Genomic DNA, 25,189 nt, shown 5'->3' on the forward strand with positions numbered 1-25,189 from the left:
ACAGTGCTGGATACCACTGCCCTTAGCATTCAATATATGCAAAAATCTCTGATCGTACCTACTATTTCATAGGGTACCAAGATATGTCTCAGGCAAGCAGAATTTTGGAGGGGCCACAGTTTCCAAGCAGAAGGTTTCCAGGGTGTACTTTTTTTGTTCCACTCTTACATGACACTTTCAGTTTCCCACTATCGCATCATACCTAAGTACTGGGTAAAGTCAAACTCTAAGCTGGAACATCAAACTGTGCTATAGGTTAGGTTTTTTCCTCTGTAAATAAGGAAGGTGACCTTCCTCCAAGAGGAAATGGTTGCGAAGGGTTAACAAACAAAAAACAAACATCAGTAAGGAGTCATGGCTCAGTCTTGTCAGAAGAAATGACTCAAAAGGACAAGTGACTTCCCTGCTGTGCAGATACAGGCAGGGGCGAGGGACACCCATTCTCAAGCAATCAGGGCCTCTTGCCTGTGGCCGTAGACCTCAGAAGTCAAAGGGGCACAAGCCACAAAGGCGTGTTTGAAAGATAGTGATGAGGCAAGCTGTCACACTGACCTCACACATTCCTCATGTCCTCCTCAATGCACTGGGGATGACAGATGTGCCACACTGAAAATTATTTATATGGGATGTACCCTCTGTCATCTTTCATAATTCAACTGCTGCTCTGAGGGGAAAAAAAATGAAAGAAGAGGGAAAAGACTTTTCTCCCCACTTTTAAAGTCATTCCATAGAAGTCTCCCTTGAACAGTAAAGCCCAGATAATGGGGGGATCCGTGGTCTTCCATCTCTTGACGACCACATTCTTTCTGATATAAATGCAGGTCAGGGTAATGCACCATTAAACGTTCACCCCCACAGGGCCATGGAGCACAGGCTAAGTCTTTCCAGGTATCTGTAGCTCTGTTGGTTCTTTTACTGGGTAAATTTCCTACTTTTCTCCAGAAGACATTATAGGAACTAAAGATTTCTTAAAACTGCAGGCTAAAAAGGGCTGAGAGCCAATAAATTGTGGGTATTTTGCAAGTTTCTTTATCACAAGTTTATGTAAGATAATTATAGTTTCCAAACCATAATTCACAACTCATGGCCTAAAAGGGTACAGGGTTACTTATAAAGAAAACAGTGCCAAAAAAGTACTAAAAAAGCAAGTAAGCAAGCGAGCAAGCAAGCCCAGGAAGCATAATTTGAATTAATTATGTTTTACCTAAGTTCATTATTTGATAGGTCTCAAAACTACAGGAAAAAGTTTTTGTACTCATCAAGGCAGAGCTATCTCTGGTCTGACCTTCTCTATCTGATTCCCTACTGCTAACTTGTTCTTTATCCCTATCTAAGAATTAAGTATTTGCTAAAGATAAACTATCTCAAAATGAACACAAAACATACTGTTAAATTTGCTCCACACATGAGTATTCTCATAAGAGCTTTCCTGTATTTCTCCTTTAAAAAGAAAAAAAAAAAATCAGATACTCAGAAAAACCTAAAGTGAAAAGAAATGAATGTATATAATGGTAATTTCTGGTTGGCAAGGCTATAGCATAATTTTCTTCTTTCAGCTTTCTGTATTTTTCAAATGTTTGAAAATGAGCTTTAACCATACTTTTATAATCAGGAAAAAAAAAAACATTAAAACAAAACTGAAAAGTTAGCCAGTCACAATGAATGACAAAATCTTTTTCCTTTTTCTTTTTAGGGCCACATCCACAGCATATGGAGGTTCCCAGGGTAGGGGTCCAATCGGAGCCATAGCTGCCGGCCTACACCACAGCCATAGCAATGCTACATTCGAGCCGTGTCTGTGACCTACACAGCTCACGGCAATGCTGGATTCTTAACCCACTGGAGCAAGGCCAGGGATCAACCTCGCATCCTCACGGATCCTAGTCAGGTTCGTTAACCACCGAGTCATGACAGGAACTCCGACAAAATCCTTTTTATCTTTGTCTTTATAGATAACAGGTGGCAGGTGAAGAGAGAAGATGGACATGTGAAAGTTCAAAAGACATCAGGCAAACAAAGTTGGTCAAAAGACTTTTACATTTGCTTCTGTTGTCCAAGGATAAAGAAAGGTGAGGAACAGTTCATAAAGGCCAAGACTGCATGGAAGAGACATTTTCAGAGCCTCTGCTGAGTACCAGACCTTGGCTCTAATTTTATGGATCAGGAAATTGAGCTTCACACAATTTGAAGGGTTTGTCTGAGAACAGCCAATGACATACAGCAAGGTTTCCTGACTCCAAAGATCCCACTCATGCTCCCCAAATGGCAGTGCTCACTTGGTGGGTCAGCCCAGTCTTCTGAGACACAGATTTACTGTCACCAGTAAATGAGGCACCTGGCAGGGGTCCCGAAGTTCGCCTGTCTCCAGTGGCGCTCTTTGTAATTTCTAATTGCTGCCTACAATCACCAAGCAGATTATAACTAGTGAGGTAATAAGACTAATATACACAATCATTAAGTAATCATGTGATTTTAATTTTACAATTAGAAATAAATCTGTATGGCAGAACATCTGAAAAAGAACAGAAAGAAAAAATTACCCCCAAACATTTTCATATTCATTTTCTCTTCATATTTGTAAAAGCTACAGTTTTAGTGTACATACTGCTCTGTATGCTGTTTTTAAAACTCAAGCCTGTGTTTTCTTTGTCTATATTGCATCACACTTCATTTTTTATTGGCTGCCTAAGTAAATATACCATCACTTGTTTAATCATTCCCTTACTGTTGAACATTTAAGGGTGCTTTCAGTTGCTCTATTACAAACATGGCTGTGCTGATAACTTTAGTGTTCAAGGCTTTTTCCATATTGGACTATTTCTTCAGAGAATTCCCAGAAGTGGCATTAACTAGGTCAAAAAATATGAGCATTTTATGGCTCTTGAAATATGCTGCCAAAATGCTTTCCAAAAAAGGCTGTACCTATTTACAATGTCATCAGTAATATAGCAGAAGATCTGTTTCACTGCTTATTCCCATCAGTGCTATGGTCAAAACAATCTAGAATCTACACCAAAATGCAGCTATAATGTTAGTAAATGTTAGTAGGAGCTGTCTAGGAGCAACTAAATGACCCTAAACAGGAAATTAATTACTAGATAAATAATTTTGAGAGGCAGTTTGGAGAACTGACTTAAAGCAAGGAGTCTGAAGTAAGACTGCCTAGGCTCAAATTCTGGTTGTGATCATTATTCATGTGTGATTTGGGGAAAGTTACTTAACTTTGCAGACTGTTCCTTATTATCTAAGATGCAGTAAGAGAAGTTATCCTCCTCAAGTTGTGACCACTAAATGAATAGATACAGAACCTGATACAGAGAATGTGTTTACTGTTGCTATAGTTACAGAATCATTAAGGAGCTGAAGAGGCCACCTAATTTTTTTTTTGGGGGGGAGTGCACCTAAATTTATAGCATTTCAGAGAAGAAATTCTATGTGGCATTCACTTAGACATCCGTGTATCCCATAAGACTAGGTAAAATAAATGAACAATTTTATAAATATTTTCTATTGCTAGTCTTCCTCTTTTCAACTGGAAGATACAGTTACTGAGTGAATATTCTAGCCAACACATGGTTTTACAATTTTTTTTTTGTAGTTTTTAACAAGCACAGAGCAATGCTTTTGTCTTTTATTTCTACGTAATAACAAAGCTCCAAATTTTTCTGTGTAATTATTTACTACCTCTATTTCCTTGTGTTGATGCCTGTTCCTGCCTGTTGATGTCCTTTTACCACTGAATAAATAGAATTAAGTCTCAGAACTCATATATGTTGAACATATATGGACATTGCTTATATTTTTTGCATAAAAATTTTTATCAGCTATACTTAGTCCCGTTCTCTTATTTTCATTAAAAAAAAAAAAGTATTACGGAAAATTCCAAACATACAAGTAAGCAAAAGTCGTATAATAAAGTTTCATTACTCAGATTTAATAATTATCCATATTCTGCCTTTCTCTTTACTGCTTTCGTTTTGATGCTGACACATTTCGGCAGAATAGCTATTATGTTGACAAACCAATCTGATCTCTGAAAGTACTGTTTTTGTAAATAGTCCTAAATTGATCTCTTATCCATAACTGGGACAAAAACACAAGTCTGTTTTCCTAACTGTCCTAGCAAAATTCATTAAAGGTGATCCCTTTCACTTTTGTTATCCTTGGTTTTTAACATCTCCAAGTCTTGTAGTAGTTTGAAAATCTTTCTGAATCTCTATTTGTCCATTGGTCTTTTTTGGTTTTGTTTTTCACATTCAGGCCCACCGCCCCAATGCTGTAAAGGTTTTACTTTGTAATACTTTAAAATAAGCTAGAATGATTAGACTTCAATTCTAAAAAAAGTTTTTCAAAGGATGAAAATGGAAGCCTCCATTTCATTTAATCTATATAGACAATGCTGCCATTTTTACTATACAATAACACATCTCTAAGCTCCAGAAGCAATGCACTACTATATTTTAGTTTTTCTTCCTTTACATTTCTTTTTTTTTTTTTTTTTTTAAGGCTACACCTGTGCCATATGGAAGTGCCCAGGCTAGGGGTTGAGTCAGATTTGTAGCTGCCAGCCTACACCACAGCCACAGCAACACCAGATCTGAGGTGCATCTGTGACGTATGCCACAGCTTGCAGCAACACTGGATCCTTAAATCACTGAGCAGGCCAGGGACCGAACCCGCATCTTCAAGGATACTAGTTGGGTTTTTAACCCACTGAGCCACAATGGGAACTCCTTCCTTCACAGTTTAAAATGTTTTATTTCTTTAGGTCATAACTGACCAGTCAATTATCATTAATATCTTTGCTTTCCAATTTCTATTTAGTTTCTGCTCTCAGCTTTATTGTTCTATTTCAAGTTTTATCTGTTACACACTTAAAATTTCTGTAGTTGGGAGTTCCTGTTGTGGCTCAGTGGTTAATGAACCTGACAAGGATCCATGAGGTTGTGGGTTTGATCCTGGACTTGCTCAGTGGGTTAAGGATCCAGCATTGCTGTGAGCTATGGTGTAGGTCACAGATGCAGCTTGGATCTGGCATTGCTGTGGCTATGGTGTAGGCCAGCAGCTACAGCTCCAATTGGACCCCTCGCCGGGAACCTCCATATGCCTCAGGTGCAGGCAGCCCTAAAAAGAAAAAAAAAAAAAAATTAAAAAAATAAAATTTCTGTAGTTGGATGTATAGCTGATTCAAATATGCACTCAGTAGCCTGGGAACTTCCAAATGCCAGTTACAGCCCTAAAAACAAACAAAACAAATCCACAAATAGGAGTTCCCGACGTGGCTTAGTGGTTAACAAATCTGACTAGGAAATATGAGGTTGCAGGTTTGATCCCTAGCCTCACTCAGTGGGTTAAGGAGCCCGCATTGCTGTGAGCTGTGGTGTAGGTCGGAGGCTACAGCTCCAATTAGACCCCTAGCCTAGGAACCTCCATATGCTGTGAGTGCAGCCCTAGAAAAGACAAAAAGACAAACAACAACAAAAAAACACAACCCCATAAATATACATTCAGGCTACAGAGACATCCCTCTAAGTGATGTTCTGGATGCACTTTATAAGTTTACATTGTGTTTTCGATTTATCTATTTCTAAGCACTATATACAAGTTCCATTGCAATTTCTTCGAGTCGCAAAGAAGTATGAGTGTGGTATGTGTACGTATTTGGTTTAATTTCCAAATATAAAGGTGGTAATAGCTATCTTTTGGTTACTGACTTCCAATTTTTTGAGGTCAGAGATTTTCTATGTAATTTTTGGATATTTATTGGAACTTGCTTTGTGACTCTGTACATTGTGAATAGCTAACTTTTCATAATTGACCCAGTATGTAGGAAAATTGGAAATATATAATCTAATGGTTGAACACAAAGTAGATTAAGTTTATCATCTTATTTAAATTTCTTATATTTTCACCTACTTTGAGTCTTAGGAGAGAAGAACCTGTCAATTTCTTTTTTTTGTTTTGTTTTGTTTTGTTTTTTGTCTTTTTGCCTTTTCTAGGGCCACTCCCTTGGCACATGGAGGTTCCCAGGCTAGGGGTCAAATCGGAGCTGTAGCCGCAGGCCTACACCTGAGCCACAGCAACGCGGGATCCAAGCCGCGTCTGCAACCTACACCACAGCTCACGGCAACGCCGGATCCTTAACCCACTGAGCAAGGCCAGGGAGCGAACCCTCAACCTCATGGTTCCTAGTCGGATTCGTTAACCACTGCGCCACGACGGTAACTCCTGAATTTCTTTTTGTAATTCTGTCTGATTTTGTTTTATGCATCTTGAGGCTACACTGCTAGGTACATAGTAACCAGAACTATTAGTAATGAATAATTTATCATTATTTAGTTCTCTGTCTAAACCTATTTCTAGGCTGATTTCTAGATAATACAACTACAACAATTTTTCCTTCAATGAATGTCTTAATTTTTTTAATGAAAATTATTTTATATAATGATTTTTATTTTTTTCCATTATAGCTGGTTCACGGTGTTCTGCCAATTTTCTACTGTACACCATGGTGACCCAGTTATACATACATGTATAGATAGATTCTTTTTTCTCACATTATCATGCTCTATCATAAGTGACTACACATAGTTCCCAGTGCTACACAGCAGGATCTCATTGCTTATCCATAACACACACATACACATGGTTAAAACTGAAATCACCCAATTCGAGGAAACTACTTCTGACTCTTGTAGCTATTTCTTCTAGTCACCTCTGTATTTCTCAGTAACATTATATTGTTATTTCTTGAGTTTTAGCTGTTATTTATCGATTTTTTTCTTCTGTGGGTGCTATTTGTAAATGATCAAACTTTGCTATGGTTTGTAAATGAGATATATACGAAAGAATTTCCTATCACATTTGAAGCAATGCACAGGAAGGCAACTGCTGAATTCCTTGGACTGGATAAAAGAAACTTAAAAGCAAAGAGAAGTTCGTGCAAACAGATTAATGCACTGATTAGCACCATTGTTAAAGAAACTTGTCATGGTTTAACTCTCAGTGCTTTTTTCTCAGTGCTATGTAAATGAAAGAAAGATATGTCCTAACAGTAGTAATGTAGAGTCAATAAATATTTTACACATTTTTTCCACAGTCAATGATATTTACCATCATTTTAACCAGTTTCTTTCTTCACCAATCCTTCCTGTATTCCATTTCTTCCTTTTGGGTTCAACTCCCTTCTTCCTATATCCTTTAGTCTACCTCTTTCAGAGATGATATTCAAAAAGTAAACTCTTGGTATTAGTGTGGAAACTTCTTAATTTTAACTTTATTTTTTAACAGTGATGATGGTGGAATTACAGGATAGCAAATAACCTTAGTACACTAAAAATATTATTCCAACTTATTGTTTTCTGCAATCTACTAGTGCTTATGAGAAATCTGCTGCCTCCCTGGCCTTGCTCAGTGGATCAGTGATCCAGCATTGCTGTGAGCTGTGGTGTAGGTCACAGACGCGGCTCGGATGCCTGGGAACTTCATATCCCCAGGAGTGGCCCTAAAAAGCAAAAAAAAAAAAAAAAAAAAAAAATCTACTGCCAGTCTAACTGGTGTTCTATTACAGGTTGCTATTAAAACCTTCTCTTTGCTACTGGTGTCTTGATCCTTCATTAAAATGTACTTTGGTATGATTTTCTATTGTTTATTTATTTATTTTTGTCTTTTTCTGCCATTTCTTGGGCTGCTCCCTCGGCATATGGAGTTCCCAGGCTAGGGGTCTAATTGGAGCTACAGCCGCCGGCTTACGCCAAGCCACAGCAACATCAGATCTGAGCCGTGTCTGCGACCTACACCACAGCTCATGGCAACACCGGATCCTTAACCCACTGAGCAAGGCAGGGATCGAACCCGCAACCTCATGGTTCCTATTCGGATTCTTTAACCACTGCGCCACGACGGGAACTCCCTGATTTTCTTTTTTGGTGGGTAGAATTGCTTCCAACGTATAAGGACATCTTTGGCAACTCTGGGAAACACTGTCAGCCATCAGCCATTATCATTTTGCATACTACCTCTCTCCCATTCTTTCTGCTTTTCTACTAGTGGAATGCCTATTAAATGTATATTATATTTTATTGTCTCTGTAACTAACTTATCCTTTCATATTTTGCTTTTTTAAGCTCTGTATAGTGCATTCTGGATACTTTCCTCAGTTCTATCTTTGTTAATTCTTTAGTAGTTTGTAATCTGCTATTTAGCTAATCTACTGAAATTTTCTATTCAATGACTGTTTTCATTTCTAGAAGTTCTCTTTTTTAAAACAGCATCTTGTTCTTTTTTTTTAAATAGCATATATCTTCATATATGTCTTTAATTATCTTAATATTTTAATTTTAGGAATGTTCATCAGACTGTACAATTGTCTGAAGTTCTGGGAAGTCTTTTTATGTTTGCTGATTCTAACTCATGCTGGATTTCATTACTGTTGTTTTAAAATTTTGAATGGTTAGCTCATTTTTGGTGGGGCTACACCTGTGAGAATTCCATGTAGAACCTATTGAGGCAGGTCCCCAAGAAATATTACCATCTTGAGATCAATCTTTAAGCTGATTCCTAGTTTAACCACTCGTACTTAGAGGGGAGCATACAAATCAGACTGTCAACACTCTCATAGCTCTGGCCCAAGCTCCCTGCAGAGATAATCTTCCTTACTAACTTCCTGAGCAAGTGAATGGTATTTTTCTAGTACTCCTTTGAAGTACACTGTCCTTGGAGGTTTCTGATTACTCATTTTGAAATATGTGTTTCTGAATATTATATCTATTACTAAGAAGACTCACACTATGACCTCAGGTTTCAGCAAGTCTAAAACTTAAAAAGCTGGTATGAACACAAAATGACAACCAGTCAACCCAGCCTCACAGAAATCTTCAAAAGCAGTATGAATTGGTATAAAATTCATTAAAACAAATAAACAAACAACAACATACGAACTGGGAGATTCAACTATGTTTCAATACAAAAATATAAAGAATTTGGCAAATTAGTACATTTGGTAAACTTAGCAATTTCCTCATATTGCAAACCGAATTGTAGTGAATTGGCTTTGGGGAATAAATCTGTCCTTTGCAGAAAGAACCAAGGACTAAAATATCATATATGTTCTCTTCTTTAGTCTTATTTAAAATAATTATAATATACATAGTTATTATGACATGGTATTTATTAAATGTCAGGCACTCTGCAGACATTTACATTTAGCCTCTTAATCCTCCCATGAAAGCTATGAATGAATGGGAGGTAGGAACTATATTCCCATTTTAGAGTTGGAGAAAATGAAGCATAGAGATTATGAGGTCCCAAAGTTGTTTTTTTTTTTTTTTTGTCTTTTTGCCATTTCTTGGGCTGCTCCCGTGGCATATGGAGGTTCCCAGGCTAGGGGTCTAATGGGAGCTATAGCTGCCAGCCTATGCCAGAGCCACAGCAACACGGGATCCGAGCCTTGTCTGGGACCTACACCACAGCTCACAGCAACGCCGGATCCTTAACCCACTGGGCAAGGCCAAGGATCAAACCCACAACCTCATGGTTCTTAGTCAGATTCGTTAACCACTGTGCCACGACGGGAACTCTGAGGTCCCAAGGTTTTAAGGGCTGTGCTAGGACTCGAACCCAGGACAGTAAGATCCAGATACAGTACCCTTTGACACCACAGCATGCCATGTTACACAGAGATAAAGGAATTTTAAGAGACTGAAAAAAATATAGAGATGATATTCTCTAAAAGGTCATACTTTGAGTTGACAAGAATGTAGAGTAAATTTATAATCTAGTTGTGAATAAAGAAAATTAGTTAGCTGGCTAATATAAGGCAAAGATTAAATTATTAAATATGTCTGCAATCCATCATAAGTAATAATTTTCTTTTGTTGGGTTTTCCTTTTCATTCAAAAAAAAAAAAGAGAAGGTGACAGAATTCTCTCACTGTAAAGTAGTTTTACTACTGAAACTGCCTTTAAATATGTGTAAAGTAATGTATAACCTTTAGGTTGAATTAATGCCAAAAGCTCTTTAATCTTGTTTGGGAGAATTGTATAGCACAATGATGGCATTTTTAATAGGCAACAGTGTTACTAAGTTGTAAATGACATCATCAATTTTTTCTTCTTTTTCTATTTAACCAAGTCACATATTCACTGTGGAGATCTATGAGCAAAGAGAAGAGGTTAAGCTTTCTTTTCTATCTGGCAGTGGAATGAAGATATGACTTTGGCTATTTCTGATTCAAATACAGCTTTAGAAAAATACTTCTAGGGAGTCACTGGTGTGGCGCAGTGGAAATGAATCTGACTAGTATCCATGAGGATGCAGGTTTGATCCCTGGCCTTGCTCACTGGGTCAGGGATCTGGCGCTGCCATGAGCTGTGGTGTAGGTCACAGACATGGCTCAGATCTGGTGTTGCGGTGGTGTAGGTCGGCAGCTATAGCTCCAATTTGACCCCTAGCCTGGGAATTTCCATAGGCTGTGGGTGAGGTCCTAAAAAAAAAAGCAAAAAAAAAAAAAAAAAAAAAAAAACCAAACAAAAAAACCTTCTGGCAATTGATTTTTATGTAATGTTTTTATTTCCTGGTACAACATCAGAAAACCTATTAGTATAATTCACATGTAAATGAATGAAGGGAAAAACCAATCTTAAAAGATTCAGAAAAAGTATTTACAAGACTCAACATCAACTCAAAGGCAAAAAATCTTACCAAACTATAAACAGAAGAATTTTTTTTAAACTGATAAATGGTTCCTAACCAAATCCTGTATCACAGTTGTTGAAGCATGAGAAACAGTTCCCTGGAAAGTAAAGAACAAAAGAAGGATGGAATACCCACTATGATTGCATAAATTCAATACAAGATTGCTGGATATAAAAATCAATGTACCAAAATTAACTGAGTTCTTACATGCCAGCAATGAACAATCAGTAAAAGCAGTAAGATTTTAAATGAGAATACAACATACGTGGCAAAAAAAAAAAAAAAAAAAGTATCATAAAAGTAAAAAAAGAAGTGTAAAATCTTTACCAAAAAACTTCTAAAATTCTACTTAAAGATCATGTTTGGAAAGGAAAATAAACTGTTGTAAAAAACAGAAATAAATAGGAAAGGGAGATCAAGAAGTTCCAACTTTCAGATGCAAAACTAGGTGTGAAATGTAGAATGTGAGGAATAGTCAATAATTATGCAATATCTTTGTATGGTGACAGGTGGTAACTAGACCTGTTGTGATGATGATTTTGAAATTATAGAAATACTGACAATCCCACTCTTGGGCATCTATCCGGACAAAACTCTACTTAAAAGAGACACGTGCACCCGCATGTTCATTGCAGCACTATTCACAATAGCCAGGACATGGAAACAACCCAAATGTCCATCGACAGATGATTGGATTCGGAAGAAGTGGTATATATACACAATGGAATACTACTCGGCCATAAAAAAGAATGACATAATGCCATTTGCAGCAACATGGATGGAACTAGAGACTCTCATACTGAGTGAAATGAGCCAGAAAGACAAAGACAAATACCATATGATATCACTTATAACTGGAATCTAATATCCAGCACAAATGAACATCTCCTCAGAAAAGAAAATCATGGACTTGGAGAAGAGACTTGTGGCTGCCTGATGGGAGGGGGAGGGATGGGGAGCTTGGGCTTATCAGACACAACTTAGAATAGATTTACAAGGAGATCCTGCTGAGTAGCATTGAGAACTTTGTCTAGATACTCATGTTGCAACAGAACAAAGGGTGGGGGAAAAAATGTAATTGTAATGTATACATGTAAGGATAACCTGACCCCCTTGCTGTACAGTGGGAAAATATAAAAAAAAAAAAAAAGAAATACTGAATCACTATGTTGTAAAACAGGAACTAACAGTGTTACAGGTCATTTATACTTCAAAATCAGTCAAACAAATAAACAAACTCATAGAAAAAGAGATCAAATCTGTGGCTACCAGAGGTGGGGGGTGGGGAGGGAAGGAATTGAATGAAGGTGGTCAAAAGGTACAAACTTCCAGTTATAAGATAAATAAGTACAAGGGTATAATGTATAACATGATAAATATAATTAACCTTGATGTATGTTACATGAAAACTGACAAGATAGTAAATCCTTAGAGTTCATATCACAGGAAAATTTTTTTCTATTTCTTCAATTTTATATTTATATGAGATGATGAATGTTCACTAAATTTATTGTGGTCATCATCTCATGATGTATTTAAATCAAATCATGATGCTGTATACCTTAACCTTAAACAGTCCTATATGTCAATTATATCTCAATAAAACTGTAAGAAAAAAGTAAAAAATAAAAGGGAAACTTAGTTGAAAAAAGAAACACTCTACAAAAGTTGGAAGAATTCATTGACAGCAGACTATGTTACAAAAATGTTAAATAAGTTCTTTCAGAAGAAGGACTATTATAGTAGACATAATCTATATAAAAAGAATTCTGGAAATGGTGAAAATAAGTGTAAATATAAAAACCTGATTTTCTTTTAAAAATTGTTTAAAAATATAATTAACTGTTTAAAGGTAAAATGGCAACAACATATGGTGGAGTTTATAACACGTATGAAAATAAAATGTGTGACCACCATAGCACAAAGGATGGGAGAGGGGACTTGGATGTATTCTGTTGTAAGCTTCTTACATTATACATAAAGCGAGCCAATTCCTTAAAATAAATCTATTTTTAAAAAAAAGCACAGATCTCACTAAACTACTTTTTATGGAAATTAAGAATCATATGAAAGAGTCGGGGCTATAATCACCTAAAAAATATTAAGGAACAATGTTGACAGGGGACTTACATTTTCTGATAGTACAACTTACTACAACATAATTAACAGTAGGATGTTGCATTCGGATAGCTAATGGACCAATGGAAAAGGATAAAGAAATGAAGCACATACATGTCTAGGAGTTTGACACATGATAAAAGTAGCATTACCAATATATGGTATTGGGAAAGTTTATAACCCATTTGGAAAAAAATTAACTTCACACCATATAAAAAATTAATTTCAGATGACCTAAATACTTAAGATATGAAGACAAAAACTTTACAACCTATAATGAAAAATAAAACAAAAGATGACAATAACTTATCACTCTGGGATAGTGGAGAATTTCTTAAAAGACAAGAAGCACAAACCTCTAGACCAAGATTCATATATTTGACTGTGGTACTTTAAAATAAAAATCTTCAAAAGATGCTATTAACAGAGTGAAAACACAAGCCAGATTGGGAAAAGATATTTCCAATACATGTTATTAAAAAAAACCATCAGCAACCTATTCAGTATAAAAAGCTTATACAACTCAACAACAATAAGATTTAAAAACCCAATTGAAATGAGGAAACAAGAGTGGTCAATGATAAAGATACAATGAAGCTCAATACTACTGGAATTATGGAAATGCAAAGTAAGACAATCCTTTACCTAAAATTAGACTGATGATATTATGTATCGGAAAGAATGCAGTCAAAATGAAGTATAAACTGGTATAATCACTCTGGAGGATAATCTGGCAATACTTAATAATGCTGAATATATACACACCTTAACATACACAAAACTAATAAATGCATCATGGGGATGAGACACTTCAACTGGAGGAAAGTAGTAACCTCTGGAGAGGGAAGAAAAGTGAAGGTCAGGGATCTTAGCTTTAGATGTAACTTACGTCTTTAAAAAAGTGGGGAGGGGAGGAAGGACATCTAATTTTAAAAAAAGGCGAACTATTAACATCTATTTAATGGTGGTAACGAAGGCAAGAGTGCCTTTTTTGTATTGTTATCAGATACTTCCGCAGACATTAGGATTATGTAACTATACCTTTCCTACAATTGTCAAAATTTGTAGTGCTCTTTTCCTTATGACAAAAGTTACATGGTACAAAAATAAAACCTAAGAGATCTTAATGTCCAAATATTTTAGCAGTAGTATAGCATTTGTGAGGTATACTTGATAATTTTCAAGGAACTGTGCTCATTTTCAAGGAACTACTAGTGATTTTTCATTTTGCTACTATAATTGTCCTGATGCAAAGTGAACAAGATTTATAATCACTGACATGGCAGTGAAAATGGAATAAAGTGAGAATGCTACCTCACGAGAAAGATGATTCAACAAGATACTGCCTTGGGGGGAAGGAAAGAAACAAACTCCCAGATTTTTGTCTAAATTTCTGAGATTATTTTAGTAACTTTAATAAATTCCTTGGTGCTTTCTGGTCTTATGAAGTTTGACAAAACATGTCTCTAACAAGATTCAGTAAGGCTTTTTAATTTTATGAAAAAAATTTCAAATGTATTGATAATTACTTAATTACCAGAAATGTTATATTAATATGAAAGCTATATTTATAAAATATACATATTCATAAAAATACACATCAATGCTGACACTTGAAAAGGAATTCTAAAAATAAAAGTAGACCTTCACTTAGGAATAAGAATTGAAAATAACCTTGTATGAATTACCTTCACTGACAATAAGAATTACTGACAAATATTTTCTATCCAATATTTAATTAGCTCTTTCCCAAAGACTGAATAAAGTTAATACAATTGATACTAACTCAAATGTCAAGGCCAAGGTCACATAGTTAATAACAGACTGATTTCATACTCAAACAAATATAAGTTCTAAATACCTCTCTTAAATCATTCTACTATTATATTAGAAATAAGAAAAACTATCATAGTGTATTATACGAAGAGCGACAGATTTAACATGGATAATTGAATGAAAAAAACTCAAAAATCTTAGATACAAAAGTGACTATATGATATAGATATAAAAGTGACTAACCCCCCTATTGTGGGGATCTGAGATAATGAACCCAACTAGTATCCATGAGGACATGGGTTTGATACCTGGCCCTGCTAAGTGGTTAAGGGTTCAATGTTGCTGTGAGAGGCAGTGTATGTCACAGAGGTAGCTCAGATCCTGCATTGCTGTGGCTATGGCGTAGCCCAGCAGCTATAGCTCCAGTTTGACCCTAGCCTGGGAACTTCCACATGCCACGGGAGCGGCCTAAGAAATGGCAAAAGGACAAAAAAAAACCCAAAAAACAAAAAACAAAAAACTGACTATAGTTCTTTTGAGCCATCTTTTCTAATTTCTCTCTCAATATTATTTCCCTGTTGTACCACTACCTGACCCCTGTTAGGTTACATCTGAGAGAGACAGCTTGGAATAGATCAAGAAGGAAGAGCTTTCAATTAGTTAATTAAGACTACTGACACAGGAGCTTCCATTATGGCTTAGTGGAAATGAAACTGACTAGTATCCATGAGGACCCAGGTTCCATCCCTGGCCTTGCTCAGTTGGTTTAGGATCCGATGTTGCCGTGAGCAGGTCACAAACACAGCTTGGATCTGGTGTTGCTATGGCTGTGGCCTACGCTGGCAGCTGCTGATCTGATTCAACCTCTAGCCTGGGAACTTCTACGTGCCGCTGGTACGGCCCTAAAAAGACAAAAACTAAAACAAAAAAAAATTCCGACACAGTCATTTCTGCATCCCTGAGAAGTTGTATGCTAGTACTTTTTAACATTTAAAAAAAATGTGGTATCTCAGTGACAAAATTCATACGTCTTTTTTAAAATTTTGTTTTACATCTTTTGAACATATTTAAAATCTCCCCAATAACTTAATTATCGGCTTTTAATTTAAAGTTTAATTAAAATACAATTTAAGGAGTTCCTGTTGTGGCACTCAACAGGAAACGAATTCAACTAGGAACCATGACATGAGGCCTCGGGTTTGATCCCTGGCCTCTCCAGTGGGTTAAGGATCCAGTGTTACCACGAGCTGTGGTATAGGTCGGCAGCTGTAGCTCTGATTCAACCACTAGCCTGGGAACTTCCATAAGCCATGGATACAGCTCTAAAAAGCCAAAATAATTAACTAATAAATAAAAATAAAATACAATTTAAAATTAACAGCCACATGTGGCTGGTGGATACGGTACTGGATAGGGCAATTCCTGAAAAACAGAGGGAAAGTTAGGTAAAGATTTCTTATATTAGACAAAGAATAAGAACTATAAAAGAAAGCCTATAAATTGGATTTAATCAAAATTTAAAAATTCTTCAAATGACACTCTTAAGAAAATGAAAGATAGCTCAGAGACTGGGAGAAAATATTAGCAAAACATATCTGATAAAAGAACTTCAAAATAGAAAATTAAAAAGAATTCTCACAATTCCAGCCAAAACAAAAAAAACAAATTGAATGTTAATGTAAGAATGTAGTTCCCTGACCCATTTCAGATTTTTGTGTTTATCACAAGAGATTCATTTTCCCCTTGTTGATCAATTTTATGATACATAAATGTAACTATTTCTAACTTAGAAAATAAATTCGTTTTAGTAAAATATTTTAATCTGTTTTATTTAAAAAAGAATTCTTACAACTCAGTAACAGCACAAACAACACAATAAAGATGGGTAAAATATGTGAAGAGGCACTCACTGAAGAAACCATATGAATGGCAAATGAAGAGATGCTAAACACGAATTCGTAAGAGAAATACAAATTAAAACCACAGTAAGGTATCACTATACTCTTACTGGAAGGGTCAAAATTGGGTCAAAATTGACAAGTGTTGGCCAGGATGCAGAGCAACTGGAAATTTAATACACTACTAGTACAATACTTTTTTTTTTTTTTCTTCTCCCTTTTAGGGCTGCACCATACCGTTTGGAGGTTCCCAGGCTAGGGGCTGAATCAGAGCTACAGCTGCCAGCCCATGCCACAGAATCCGAGCCACGTCTGTGACCCACACCACAGCTCATTGCAACACCAGATCCTTAACCCACTGATCAAAGCCAGGGATGGAACCTGCAACCTCACGGTTACTGGTTGGATTCATTTCCACTGCACCATGATGGGAACTCCATGTAATGCTTTTGAGAGCCATTCTTGCTGTTACATATATCAATAGCTCATTCTTTTTTTATTGCTAAGAAGCATTCCATTGCATGAATGTACCACAGTTGCTTACTGATACTGTTCATAAGCTGATAAACATTTGGGTTATTGTTTTCAGTTTTTAACAATTATAAATAAAGCTGCCATAACTATTTCCCTACAGGTTTTTCTGGAGGTGTACATAATTTCATTTCCCTTAGGTAAATATTTAGGAGTGGAATTGTTGGGTTATATATGTCTAACCTTACGAGAAACTGCCAAACTGTTTTCCAAAGTGAAAATCTACTTTTAGCTTAAACCAGAGTCAGATTTTATTGCGGGGCTGTACACCCCATCATCTAACATCTCATTTAACCTAGGTATAAAGTATTAGTTCTAGCATTGCATCTACATTGGTTTTAGTCCAAATGAATCCCTAATTTGGGGGGCCTCAAATTTCTTCATTTGACAATTGAGGAGACCTGAATAGATTATTTCTAAGCTCTCTTTTAACATGAAAATGTTGTTCCTCATTATTCTATCATTTCACTGGGTCAAGCAAAACTCTTTGGTATTTTATATAACCCATCATCAAGATGTGTCTATGCCATTGTGTTCTTTTACAACTACCTCCCTGAAAATGTAAGACATTACATGATATATAAGCTGGAAGGAATTCTAAGATCATCTAGTCCCAATACCTCTTTTAAAAATGAGAAGCCAAGCTCCTCCAAGGCTTGTGAACTTTTCTCTGCACCAACACACCTGAGTACATACCGCCATCAGTCACAGCAGCTCACTGGATACCCCAGGCCCCTAACAGGGTGTATAAAGAAGATCCTGAGTGTGGCAAGAAAAGGGGACACACACTCTATGGACCCCTGCCTGATACCACAACATCCTGAGTTAAACTGGCTTCCATTGAGCCAAATTTGCCTAATTTGGAATGACTGCCCCTGCTAAGAATTTGGGGCCAGGTCCTCCAACACTTAGAGATTTCTATAAATACATTTCAATTTTATTTGGTTATCTTTCACTTTCCTCCACTTTGTCGCTTGATCCCATCTTGGTGGAGAGCTGTTAAAGGTGCCAATCACACTCACTGTCAAACTGACTACACAGCTGGATAAAACAGAGGGCTAATTTTCCACTTGAGCAGCAAATTTGTGGCACGCATGGTGAACACAGAGAAACCACTTTCTGGTTGGAGAGGGGCTAAATATCACACACAGCTGGGTAACTGACACTTGCGACTGGTCCCTCTTGCTTACCCTGTTTTCTGACTTGGCTTTCCATGAAAATGAGTAAAGAAGTAGCGAGTGGTCATAAACAGCCACCCCCTCTACCCTGAACAGAAGCTCACAAAGGATGGGTGTGTTGACAGTCAATCTTTTGGGTGAGGGAGGGAAAATAGGGGTGGGCTTGGGAACATTGTTGGCTGTCTGGCAACACAACTTTTAAAACGTTAAAAAGTATGGTTGGTGGAAAAAAAGTTCAGAGAGTTATGTATATAATCTCATTTATGTCAATACATACATTTACATATATATACATTTTTTTTAGTTTAAAAATAAAAAGACTGGGAGCACATATACATGAAACTGGCAAAAGTGGTTACTATAGGGGTGAGGGTGGTTGACCATATGGGAATTTTCACTCTCTACTTCAGGTACTTCTGTATTCCTGCCTTCTTCTTTTTAAAAACATTAACTTCTTTTAGAAATCAGAAAAAACCCTTTTTCATTTTTGGACTAAAGATCAAGTACCAGAGGTGTCTGTTGGCAACAAAGTTTTAAAGGAGGTTGAGAAGAAAGAGGTAACAGCATCTGGAGGAAAGGAAATAAGGACTATAAAAGATATAGTCAAGGGTAGAAATAGCTAACAATAATAATAAATAACGCACTACTCTAAACCTAATCTTTCATATAAATTATGAACACATCTTCCCTCTAGAACAAAAGCTGTGCCCCCACAACCACCCAAAAGGAATTGTGTTAAAGGTCATATATGATTGACCTATGCACTGCTTTTTGCTTTTGTTTTGTATTGTTTATTTGTGGTTGGTGTTCAGGTGTTTAATGAGCATTATTAACCCAATACATCTCAGAGAACAAGAGCCGTCAGAGTGATTAAAGTGCTTGTAAAAAGCAACACATGACTGTGATAAAGGTAAAAATAATTTTAAAAGGAGAAAGGATATAGAAATGATAAGAATCATTTATGGGATGAATTATTTAACAGTAGAGGCAACTGAAGGACAATCTATACAAATAGCTGCAAATCTGTAGGAATGACAATGAGCAAGAAAGAAGAAAAAGGGTTAACAAAATGGTAAAGCTTGTCAAGTGGCTAACAGGATCAACATCAATATTAAACACTTATTAGTCTAATATTAATACAGAGAAAGACAGGAGTTTATTACAGGCATGTTAAAAATGTTTTACAACCCCTCAAGTCACAGATAAAAGCACTGGTTCAAGGTTCAAGAGCCAAACAAATCTGGATGTCACAGTCAACCACGAGGAGAGAGCAGAGAGATACTATGGTTAGTAGGGCATTCCCTGTGGCACCTGTGTAGGTAATTTGGAAGGGAGTTACCGAACTGAGCAGACTCAACGCTGACAAGACTGTTCCATGCAGAGGGAAGATGAGCAACACAATGCCTATCAGCACAGAGAAGAATACGCCCAATTCAACCTTTGAATGAATGTGCTTCTGCGTGAACCAGGGGAAAAGCTCACATTCCTTTTAGTCACTTAAGACTTTGAAAGAAATGAATTTACAAACAGCTCTCGGTTTAGAGAATAAGTTTCTAAAAATACATACCATTTATCTAACACTTCATGCTGGGTTCTTCACATGCATTTATTTACGTTGGAGATAAAACCCAGGTTTTCATCAATGTTTTGGAAAGGATCTTAAACCAAAAAGTTTACTAGTATTACCAGTAACAAGTCAGGGACCAGTAAAGAGCGTTCATTTGCCTCTACCATCTGGGTCCTTTGGAGAGAAGACGTAGCTTTTTCTTCCCTAACTATGTAATACTGACCTATAGACATGGCAGCAGGGAGAACCACGCAGGATCCGAGCCACGTCTGCAACCTACACCACAGCTCACGGCAACGCCGGATCCTTAACCCACTGAGCCAGGCCAGGGACCGAACCCGAAACCTCATGGTTCCTAGTTGGATTCGTTAACCACGGCGCCACGACGGGAACTCCTGGATACAGAAACTGAAAGAAAGAGTCTTTCTGAAAATGAAAGAATTTCTGAAGAGCAATATCGAATCAAAATTTAAAATGTTTACATATAGCACTTTACTTAAGAAGTTTACACTAAGCAAATACCCAGATGGGTGTAAAAAATACAAATAAAAATGTATTCTCTTCAGCATTGTGTGGGGCAGTAGGGAATGGAAACCAAATGTTCGGACATAGAACAAATCCATACAATGTAATCCTCTAAAAGTTCAAAATGAGCCAATATTCAAAATGGAAAGGCTTTTAACAGAAACAGCTGTCTCAGAATCTGTATTCCCCTTTGCCCTTTTATAGGAGAACCCCAAATCTCAGCTGGAATTATCGCCACCTGGAACAAAGATTCCCCAGCCTCTCTTGTAACTAGGTGTAGTCATGTAACTAAACTCTGGCGAGGAAGAATATACCAAAGCGGTGTGTGTAACTCTGAGAAACTACCAAAGGGAACGGGCCCCTTCCTCCTTCCTGCTGACTAGAAAAAAAGATCTGTTAGCCTGAGCTGGTAAAGTCACACTGGATCACAGACAGTAAGCCACATACTGAAGATGGGAGGGCAGAAAGCTAGCGGGAGAGCTTGGGTCTCCAATGATCATGGATCTGGACTCTTTACCCTCAGACCTCCTTTATAAAGGAGAAACATACATCTAAACCATTTAAGCCATACTTCAGGCTTCCTATCTCTCAGAGCTGAATCAATTCTAACAGATTTATAACGTTAATGACTGAAGGATATAAGCGCACACATCCACCACAGGAGACTACAGATCAAAAGGTTAAACAGTGATTATTCTGGTGGTGAGATTATAGGTGATTTTTGTTTTCTTCTTTATATCTTTCAAATATATTCAGAAAAAATTATGAGTATACAGTGGTTCTATAATATCGCTATTTTTATTTTGAGAAAAGCATTCTAAAAATTCAAGTCAATTAAAGAAACAAGTTTTATTTAGTTCCTCTGAAGACCTCTGATAGTTTAGTCAGTCTCCCACTGAAAGGCAGCAGCTTGCTTGGCCCAGAAATAGGTTTTGCCATGCTAGATTTCTCAAGGCCCCCTCAAGAAGACAAGAGATGATGATCCCACAGGCACTTTGCCAGTCCTCTTCCAAGCTGCTATTTATAGATGGGTGACACAGTTTAACCAGCAAGTCAATAATTTCATCCTTCAAAACTTTCAGGACAACAATCTGTTGAATTCTAGAAGCCAGACACAAAAGAGAACACATTCACACACATAACTAGATTAAAAAGTCATCAAAATGTATGTACACTTGAAATTTACGCTGGTTTTTCTGAATGAAAATTACATTTAAAAAATACCCTGAAGACAGAATCACACCTCATAGTGATTGATCTCTACTCAATGTATTGATATGACCAAGAATATTCTGCGCATTTATCAGTTTTGCAGGAATGCCCACCCATTCTCAGTGAAGATGAACATCAAGGAATCAGTGGGGGTTTCTGTTCTCTCCTTTTTCCTGTTTGAGCTCTTTTCTTACATAGTCAACTTACATCAACTGGTCCCAGTGATTCTCCAGATCACTTTTACTTTTTGATGTATTTATGAATTCCGTTACTGTTTATGAGGTCCTCGTAAGGTACATAGAAAAATCTTGTCCTAAATAGGAAATTCATTTTGATTTACTTCGATGCATTTGCTAAGCTCCCTAGTGCTTCTTGTTTTGATTATATTTCACTTTTAAAAATATTTTCTGGAGTTCCTCTTGTGGTGCAGTGCCGGAGGCCAGCTCTGGCGGCCAGGGGGTGTACACTTTTTCCCGATCAGAGATGGATGGCGTCAGCGGAAATGTACAATATGGAGACAGCCTCTTTGTCCCTTCTTTCAGGGCGCTGGACTGCTCAAATTTTATTGGCAACAGTGGTTGATTATATAGACAGTTTTTCACTACACATTACATCACAGTGTTGAAAGTACATTGGTTAACTATTACATGGTATAGCAGCTATACATGTTTTAAGATCTCTATCTTAACTAAACTTAGTGAGTACTTTGAAGAGGCCATAGACACAAGAATTTGGCATTCACAAACCTTGTTTGTAGACTGGTGCTTATCTTCAAAGCGTTACGGCAGGGAGATAGTGTAAGTAAATATAAACCAACTTAATTAAACTAGCTATCACTTAAAAGCTTTTAAAATCAAGGACAAAACTCACAGCTAGGTTTTTTGGATAATATATGTCTAACTTTTATGAACCTCATTAAGATCCTAACTCTAAAGTTTACTATATAACTAGTTAATAGATAAACACTATGTTTTAACTAAGTTGGACTAAAATAGGGGAAAGTCCTTCAGGATGAAATTCTTATATTATTGTTGTAATTCTGTAATCACAAATCACCGCAGGAAAATAAGAATGGGAAATAAGAATAATAAGTAAATAATCAGGAAAGACTGAGGAAAACTGAATAGCAAGTGAATAACAGAAAAGACTAAGTTATCCATGGAATAATCCCCACTCAGCAACACAAAATGGAAACTATTTCCTGGGAAATTTAGTTTTTCACCTATGTCAGCAGGCGAGCCTTATTGTCTTCTGAGGCCTGTCCTCGGAATTGTGCCGTACAGGCAGGCCCCTTTTCCTGATTAGGAGCTTGTCCTCGGAACTGCACTGTTCAGGCAGGTCTCTTTTTCTGATTAGGAGCCTGCCCTTGGAATTGCACCATTCAGGCAAGCTCCCTTCCTCGGCTCCCCGTATCTTCTCGGCTCCGCGCAGCGCAGTGGTTAAGGAATCCAACCATGAGGTTGCGGGTTCGATCCCTGCCCTTGCTCAGTGGGTTAACGATCCGGCGTTGCTGTGAGCTGTGGTGTAGGTCGCAGACGCGGGCGGCTCGGATCCCGCGTTGCTGTGGCTCTGGCGTAGGCCAGTGGCTACAGCTCCGATTCGACCCCTAGCCTGGGAACCTCCATATGCCCCGGAAGCGGCCCAAGAAATGGTAAAAAGACAAAAAATAAATAAATAAAATAAATAAATAAATAAATAAATAAAAATATTTTCTGTAACTGCGATGAATCACACTTTTTGATTCATATTCCAAAGTTTTTCTTTAAGTGTACAAAACAACTCTAACACTTTTGTCCTAGATTTTCAAAAGGATGAATTTAAAGGCATTAGGTATTTAAAAATTCTTAAACTGTCTGGAAATTTTTTTCTTTTTAAAAAAATCCTTTTTCTGTTACTTCTCAAACCACTAAGTCTTGTATTCAAAGTCCACCACTCACTGTGGCTTCAATCTACCTTTCTAACTTTTGTTCCTAATACACTCAGCAATTTCGTCCCTGGCCCCAACTGCAGCACATGCTTCAGTCACAGGTACAAACCTTTCAGATGTTCACACACACATACACAAAATGTTAATATTCTGGAGTAATGAATTAGAAGGATGTGAGAGAACTGAAATGTGTCCATTTTTGTACCCACTGCTATAGAGCAAGAAATATATAAAGTGTAAACGCATGCCTCTGGGGAAACTGAACACCTCACTTCCAAATCTTTTTTAAAAGCACTTTATTGAGGTATGACTGACATGTGAGAAGGTATATGTATTTAGTGTAAATAACTTGATGGGTTTGTGCATAAGTATATAACCCTGAAACCATCATACATCAAGTTCATATACATAGCCAACACATCTCAAAGTTTCCTTTCACTCCTGCTATTATTATTATTTTGTGTGTGTGCATGGGAGGTGGTAGGGGCTAAGAACTATGAACATAATCCAAATCTTTTTACTTCCCTAGGAAATTCTGATTCTATGGCTGGAATTCATTTTTCATAATCCTAATCTTAACATACCTCGATACTGCCTTTTCACAGTCTACCGCTCAAACCACATACACTGAGTCACATTCATAAATAGTATACACAGTACACTGTGTCTATGGAATAGTGAGCCACTGAGAGGTAAGGTATGTCTCACTCATCTTTGGTTTGCCCCACAGCACCAAAGGTTTCGTACAAAGTATTAATAACACTGTTAGACTGTATACCCAAACAATGGATTTTTCATAAGGCTTCTTTTCTAGTTCTAACTATTGCATAGTTGGCCATCAACAGCTTCTACTGGATCTATGCAGCTTGAATCAAATACAGCTTAAAACAAATAAGCCACTGGCAAAGGCTCTGGACCACTTTTTGTTTCTGCAGATTTTTTTGGTGTGGTAATTATGTTTATTTTAACAGACGATTTGTTTACACTTCTTGCCTTTATCAGGTCTGTCTCTTAAGTACATAGAAACTATTTCTGGCAGTCCTGTTTTCTAAGGAAACCTTGCAATTTTCTTTTAAGGTCATAGAAGTCTTTTACTTCTGAGTCTGCTATGCACCACCTAAGACTTGACTTTAAGTTATAAAAACCATTGTTTTCTCCAAAGTCTGGAAATGCTTGCAAGATATAATTAACTGCCCAGAACAAACAATGCAACATAAATAGATCTTCTTCCTAAAAAATAACTTACTGTTGGGTTATGTGAAACAATCTCACTTTATTAGTGAGCAGAAAATTTTGGAACAAGAAAGCAGCTAGCTATAGTACTTAAATTTAAACATATGAAAAATTTCAAGCCAAAAGCCAATATAACAGTGCCATGTTGAATTCAAGTAGCATGTCCACTCACATCAGAAAAAGAAGAGAGATGCCTACAACCACCACTCCTATTCCAAATTATTTTCAAAGTATAAGCCAATGTAATTACACTGCAAGAAAAAAAAAAGGTTAAAAAAATTACCTACAAAGTTATATACCTGACAACCTAAGAGAATTAAATGGAAAAACTACTAAATACTAAAATAAGGAAAATTTAACAAAGGGCTGTGTAGAGAATGCAAAAAAGAAATACCTTTCTTTTCTTTTTTTTTTTTTTTTATTTATTTTTTTTGTCTTTTTGTTGTTGCTGTTGTTGTTGCTATTTCTTGGGCCACTCCCGCGGCATATGGAGGTTCCCAGGCTAGGGGTCCAATCGGAGCTGTAGCCA

At 36.9% G+C, this 25,189-nt stretch overlaps 1 protein-coding gene across 4 annotated transcripts in view; it reads right to left on the reverse strand.

Annotated features, from left to right (window-relative positions):
* Positions 1 to 25,189, reverse strand: part of INTS9 (integrator complex subunit 9) — a 115,346-nt gene that overhangs the window by 78,948 nt on the left and 11,209 nt on the right. Inside the window, exon 2 of one of the 4 annotated variants that reach the window (XM_021072408.1) lies at positions 19,987 to 20,171. The exons of 2 other annotated variants lie outside the window; for them this stretch is intronic. The gene's annotated coding sequence lies outside the window, so the exon portion shown is untranslated. Of the gene's footprint in view, positions 1 to 2,276; positions 2,374 to 19,986; positions 20,172 to 25,189 lie in introns of those variants that run through there. One more of the 4 variants, XM_021072409.1, reaches the window with a different exon arrangement.

The sequence above is a fragment of the Sus scrofa genome, chromosome 14 (assembly GCF_000003025.6).
Source record: "Sus scrofa isolate TJ Tabasco breed Duroc chromosome 14, Sscrofa11.1, whole genome shotgun sequence".
Classification (NCBI taxonomy): Eukaryota; Metazoa; Chordata; class Mammalia; order Artiodactyla; family Suidae; genus Sus; species Sus scrofa.